Raw genomic sequence first — 6,658 nt, 5'->3', positions numbered from 1 at the left:
TTCAACAGTTCCCCTATGGTTCGTTTTTCAGCAACCTACTAATAACGTTTAGAGAACGTTATCTCCAGGTTGTCAAAACAAATAACGTTCCCCTAACGTTTTTACAACTAAAAAAAGAAACGTTATATTTTGGTTGAATCCCAGCAAGCAAATAACGTTAGCCGCTGGTTCTCCTGTGGTTAGTTTATCAGTAACCTTCTAATACCCTGGAGAGAACGTTAGCTCCAGGTTATCAAAGTTTCCCGAACGTTATTACAACTAAAGAAAAAAACGTTATATTCTGGTTGCATTTCTCTTTTCACACAACGTTGCTTGCTACTTAGTTGTTTTTTGGTATCTTATTTGTATAACCATATCGGTATTCTCTGGTTATGTGCGTGGGGTTAGGCTATTGTTGATGAAAATCGCTCCAGAGTTCCTATGAGTTTCCAATTGAACACGGCCAGCAGTCACACTGCAACTTAGTCGGAATAATTTCTTGCAAAATCGACGTATAGCCCTATTCTATTCTTCCCCCCTCTGTTGGATTGATATTCGGCCGACCAGAGCCAGCCCGTCAGCTAAAGGGGCCAGCGCGAGAAGAAAACTTCCATCTCGGGTCCGTGTAAAAAACAGCCAGTTCTGGGGTGTTGTGTTAGCAGACTCAACCTCGCTAACTTTAAGACATTTGGATAACACATAGATAAAGTTACTCACGTAGGCTACTGGCTGTATGGTATCGATCACATTCTTCACATCGTTCTCCATGCACTTGTTCCATTAAGTCCAACAGGCTTTTAAAAAACACTGTACAGGGTAAACCGGGTGGAAGAGCTAGCTAGCCATAGTCCCAGGCAGGCACACAACGATTTCATGCTAACTAATCTGACGAATAGTGTTGGATTAATCCATTATCGATTAGAGTGGCACCTGAAATGCATTCATGTTTTTAAAGCTTTATTTGTTATGAAAATATGATGATGAGGACTCCAATGAATTCTTTCTCAAACGTTGAGACTGCATCTTAAACAGCACAATGTTCCCGGGGGAGAATTGTTTATATTAACACGTAGTCCAAGTTATAGCCTATGTTAGCCTACTGTGCTGTTCACTCAGCCTATCCCACAATTCCCAGTCCCAATTTAAAACAAAATAAACCAAAATCCATCATAATTCTGAACCGAGGACTTTTAATGGCATAGGCCTACGATGCAATAAAAACAGCCAGTTTTGAATGTTGAAACAGTGTGTTAGGCTAGCGCCTGCTCTGCTTATGTTTTGATCTGACTAATCGTTTATTATAGGAAAAGACACCGTAGACAAGAAAGTCACGATAATTCTACATATTTTTTCCCCCCTTTACACATTGTTGCTGGGAGGTAAGGGGAACGTTAATGCAACCAATTATTGTAAAGTTCCCTGAAGGGTAGGAGAACGTTCTGCTAACCAAAATAAACAACCAGTAAAAAACGTAGTATTTTCGTCAAGAAAACTTTCCTGGGGAACCTTGTGGCAACTTTCGCAACTTTCAGGCAACGTTTTCCTAACCAGGAAAAAAACGTTCTAAAAACGTTCTCCTAACCAGAAATTGTTAGCTGGGCTGTTATCTTGAATGCTAGGTGTCATGTATTTACCTTAGTTCACATTAATAACGAGGAGACAGGCAAGGTGTGGTTCTGGTTCGTTTACTTAATATATTGAACTGGGCAAGATACAGGAAGTCAGCCCCGAGGGCATTATGGGGGTACGGTAACCACATTGACACAAACATAATAAAAGGCAAACCCGGTTTAATACCTAACATTTCCTCCCCCCATATTCTGTAAGATTAGCCCCCCAAAGACAAAGATAAGTTAACCTATAACGTATAACACAACCCATACGTTTTAAACAAAAAAAAGGATATGACATTCCGTCAGCGAGGAAGCAGCTACAAGTCCAGACGGTCAGGAGGCCGTCGCTCGCGCGTGGGGTAACGGTGAGAATGGTGGTTCACCGGAGACGGCGGAGACGACGGCGGCGGCGGCGGCGGCGCTGCTTCCGCTGTCTGTGGGGGCTCGGGGACCTGATCCGTAGCGTTGTCCTCCTGAAGTGTAGCCGGCAGGGTGTCCGAGGCAGCCCGGCCCTCCGCAGGGTCTGTCTGGCCGATGATGTCGGGTGCAGGAGAGCCCATTGGCTCCGAAACGGGGCCCTTGCGGGCCAACAGTTGGTCAGTGTGACGACGCCACACAGCATCATTGTTTGTGCGTACTTGGTATGACAGCGGACCAGTAATGGCCACTATCACTGCTGGCACCCACCTGGGCCCCCTTAGGTAATTGCGAGCTAGGACAGGGTCTCCTATGTGAAAAGACCGTGGTGTGCCTGACCTACGTCGGCTCTGCTCTTGTTGACTGCTCTGAACAATTTGGCCCCTGGACGGAGGGCGTATGCAGTCCAGTTGGGTGCGCAGCGCTCTTTTTAGGAGGAGCTCAGCAGGAGACGCTTTAGTGGTGCTGTGTGGTGTGTTCCTGTAAGTCAGCAGGAAACTGTGCAGTCGCTGATGAAGGGAGCCTTGGGACACGGATGCCTTGAGGCTGTGCTTTAAGGTTTGGACAAATCTCTCAGCCAGTCCATTTGTGGACGGGTGGTAGGGTGCTGACTTAATGTGTTGAATTCCATTCATTTTGAGGAAAGCCTCCATCTCTTCGGAGACAAGCTGGGGCCCGTTGTCACACACCAGCTGTTCTGGTATTCCGTACCGACTGAACATTTCCTCCAGTCGCTCTATGGTTTTCCCGGTGGTTGTAGACCTCATGATGGCCACATCTGGCCATTTGCTGTGCGCGTCCACCACCACCAAAAACATTCTGTCCTCGAATGGCCCAGCAAAGTCAATGTGTATACGCTGCCACGGCTCCGCCGGCCATTCCCATGGGTGGACTGGCGCTGGTTGTGGTGCGTTTCGCCCGGGCTGGCAGGTGGTGCAACGGCCCGCATTGTCCTCAATCTGCTTGTCTAGCCCCGGCCACCAGAAATAGCTGCGAGCCAGCTCCTTCATGCGCACTATGCCACAGTGTCCGACGTGGAGTTGTTTCAGCATGGGGCTCTGCAGAGAGGGGGGTATGACGACCCTTCTGCCCCACAGCAGACAACCAGACTGTACAGAAAGTTCTTGTTGCCTGGCCAAGTATGGTTTGCTGTCAGCTGTGTTTGAGATTCTCCTGCCTTTCGTGATGGCCTCCATTACTGCCGATAACACCGGGTCGTTCCGTGTGGCATGTCTCACTTGTTTTGCGGTGACAGGGGTGTCGCTCACCTGCTGGAAGTAGAATATGTCATTTTGTCGTGTCATTGGCCTCGCCACAGGGAGCGGTAGGCGGGAGAGGCCATCCGCATTACCGTGTAGTTCCGATCGCCGGTACTTTATGTCGTAGTCGTGGCCTGAGAGCAGCAGGGCCCATCTCTGCATTCTCCTTCCGAAAAGGTACTGATGGAATTTTCTAATCCCGAACACGATGCTGAGAGCCTCCCGCTCGATCTGCGCATAGTTACATTCAGCCTTGTTGAGGGTCTTAGAGGCGAAAGCAATGGGTTTGTCTGTGCCGTCCGGCATGATGTGTGAGACAACTGCGCCAACCCCATAGGGGGACGCGTCACATGCTAACTGTAGTGGCAGTGCTGGGTCGAAGTGGGTCAGCACCTCTGAGTTTAGCAGGGCTTTCTTTGAGCTGGCGAAAGCTAATTGGCAAGTCTCTGACCACTCCCATTTCTTACCTTGCCTCAGCAGCTCGTGGAGGGGCTTCAATAAGGTGGAGAGATTGGGAATGAACCGGCCATAGTAGTTCAGGAGCCCCAGGTAAGAGCGTAGCTGGTTGACATTTTGTGGTGCTGGGGCTTCCAAAATGGCTTTGGTCTTGGAGGGGGCCTTGTGTAGACCCTTGCCGTCAATCACATGACCTAGATATTCAATGGAGGACTGGAAAAACTCACATTTTTCCTTTCGAACTTTCAGTCCATATTCCCTCAGCCTCTGTAGTGTCATGTCCAGGTTGTTGAGGTGGTCGGCGTTGTCCCTCCCCGTTATGAGGATATCGTCCAAGTAGCACTGCACCCCCGAAAGCCCCATCAGAATCTGATCCATTGCCTTTTGGAAAAGTGCAGGGGCCGATGTGATCCCAAAGGCTAAACGGCGGTACCGAAAAAGGCCCTTGTGCGTGCTGACTGTCAGTAGCTCTTTGGACTCGGGGTCCACAGGCATCTGTAGGTAAGCCTGGTTCAGGTCAATTTTACTGAACTGTTTGCCATTTGCTAGACCCGCGAACAGGTCTTCGATGAGGGGCAGCGGGTAGTGTTCATTTTGCAAGGCTGGGTTAACAGTCACTTTGAAATCGCCGCATATTCGTAGGCTACCATTTTTCTTAAGGACGGGCACGATTGGGGTAGCCCAGTCACTGATAGCCACAGGCTCGAGCACCCCGCTATTCACCAGATTGTCCAGCTCTTTTTCAACTTTTGGACGCAGTGCGTACGGGACTGGCCTTGCCTTAATGAATCGGGGAGTGCTGCCTGGTTTTATGGTCAGCTTTGCAGTGATACCTTTCATGTGCCCGAGTCCATCCGTGAAGAGTTCGCCGTGTCTCTTTAAGACAGCTTCCAGAGCTGATTCCCCTTGACTCAGCATGCGGACGGTAGGCCAGTCAATCCGCACTTTATCCATCCATGCGCGGCCTAGCAGGGACGGGTAATTGCCTCGAACAACATATAAGGGAAGCTTTACACATTGTCCATTTAGCTCCACCTTGACCTTGACCAGGCCTTTGACCGCCACTGTCTCCCCAGTGTAGGTCTTCAGCACCACTCGAGCTCGTTGGATTGGTAAGTGGTGTAAGTGTTCTTTATACACTGTCTCTGAAACCAGTGATACTGCTGCCCCAGTGTCAATTTCCATCCGCACCGGATTACCCTCCAGCAAGGGTGTTGTCCAGTAGCTGTCAGACCCTCCAGGCAGCGAAAGAATGTGGAGGGGCAATTCATCATCAGTGGATTCGCTGGCACTATTTTCCTTTTCCATCACATGTACTTTTTTCTTATGTGTAGCAGCTCTCTTGTATTTGTAAGTGTTTTTCTGTGTAGACTGAGTCCCCTTTTTCTTGCCACGACAGGCCTTTTCAACGTGACCTTTTTTTCCACAGGCATGGCAGTCCAAGTCTTTACACCAGCACTCTGCTGCCGAATGCCCCGGTTGGCCACAGCGATAGCATGGCCTCGTTGGCGAGCTGTCCTCTGCACCAGCGATCTTCAGCACTTTAGCCGTGGATGCACTCAGCTGCTGTGCCTCTTTGGCAGCCAATTCCATCGACACACTGATTTCAATTGCTTTGGTCAGAGTTAATTTGTCCACAGTCAGCAGTTTTCTCTGTGCAGCTTCGCTGCGCAGTCCACAGACCAGCCGGTCGCGAATTGCATCTTTAAGCGTGTCCTCGGTGAATTCACAGTGCTCTGCTAATTTCCTGAGCGCAGCTACAAACATAGTCACTGTCTCACCCTCCTCCTGATTACGTTTATAAAATCTGAAACGTTCAGCGATCATCAACGGCTTGGGCGAGAAATGTTCACTTAGTGTTTGAACAATATTGTCATATGTGAACTCTCCTGGCTTCTTGGGCTGTATCAGAGCGCGGAAAACATTAAAAGTCTTTGCGCCCATTACTGTGAGGAAAGTAGCTACCTTTTTCTCCGCGCTAATTCCATTTGCCAAGACGAAGAACTCAAAACGCTCTGTGTAGGCGCTCCATTGCTCCACCGTGTCATCAAACGGCCCAATGTTGCCCACAACACCAGCCATTGTAGAAGGACTTGCCTCGCGTTGTCCTTCCACCACTTGTCTGTTCACGGTCGGCACGGATGAACTTTCCTGTGTCGTATTGACGGTATTGGTCTCCGGTGGCACTAGCCGTGCCAAGCTTTCGGTGCTCCCCACGCTTCATGAATACTCGATAGATTCGACAAAACGGTTGAATAGCTGAATCAATGTCAGCACAAGACTCCTCGCTGCGTGCCGCCATTGTTATTTGAATCAAACACTCGCTTCGGCGCTCCTGATTGGCTGCTCATTTTTTGATCACTGTGGCAGGGGTTTGGATTGCCCTCGCGTCCAGACCCTTGTGTGGAGCTCAGCGAAACGCCTCTGGTGGAGCATGGCGGAACTACAAGGGTCTGGCGAGAGTCAGGCTAGCTGAGATGGGGGCTATGGGTTGGCATACCGTGAGGTCAGGCCCCCTGTGCTTCTTGTACCTGCTGAGGAGAGGGTTGGGTTTCCCAGCGACTCCATCCCAGTTTTGCTGAGCACCAGTTGTAGAAAGAAGCAACAAAATGGACAATGATAAATGGAACTAGAAATGTGCACCTCCGTGGACGAGCTGCAAGAGTGGGCTTGCTCACCAGGGGGCAGTGATGTAAACGCCTGAACAGTCCCCCATTCATTTCAATGGGGAAACGCCTCTGGTGGAGCATGGCGGAATTACAAGGGTCTAAAAACGGGAATAGGCTACAGGAAAAACGACAACCGGCAGCCATCCGACATTAACAAGCAACCTACACCTGATTTTTTAGTGTTTGAACCGCGTCGATAGCTCAAACGCTCTAGGAGAAGAGGCGTTCTCAAAAAACGGGCGACGGATAACAATAGATGGGCCTT

Source organism: Sardina pilchardus, chromosome 7 (assembly GCF_963854185.1).
Source record: "Sardina pilchardus chromosome 7, fSarPil1.1, whole genome shotgun sequence".
In the NCBI taxonomy this organism is placed as follows: domain Eukaryota; kingdom Metazoa; phylum Chordata; class Actinopteri; order Clupeiformes; family Clupeidae; genus Sardina; species Sardina pilchardus.
The sequence above is the reverse complement of the archived record's forward strand: the minus strand, read 5'-3'. Positions refer to the sequence as shown.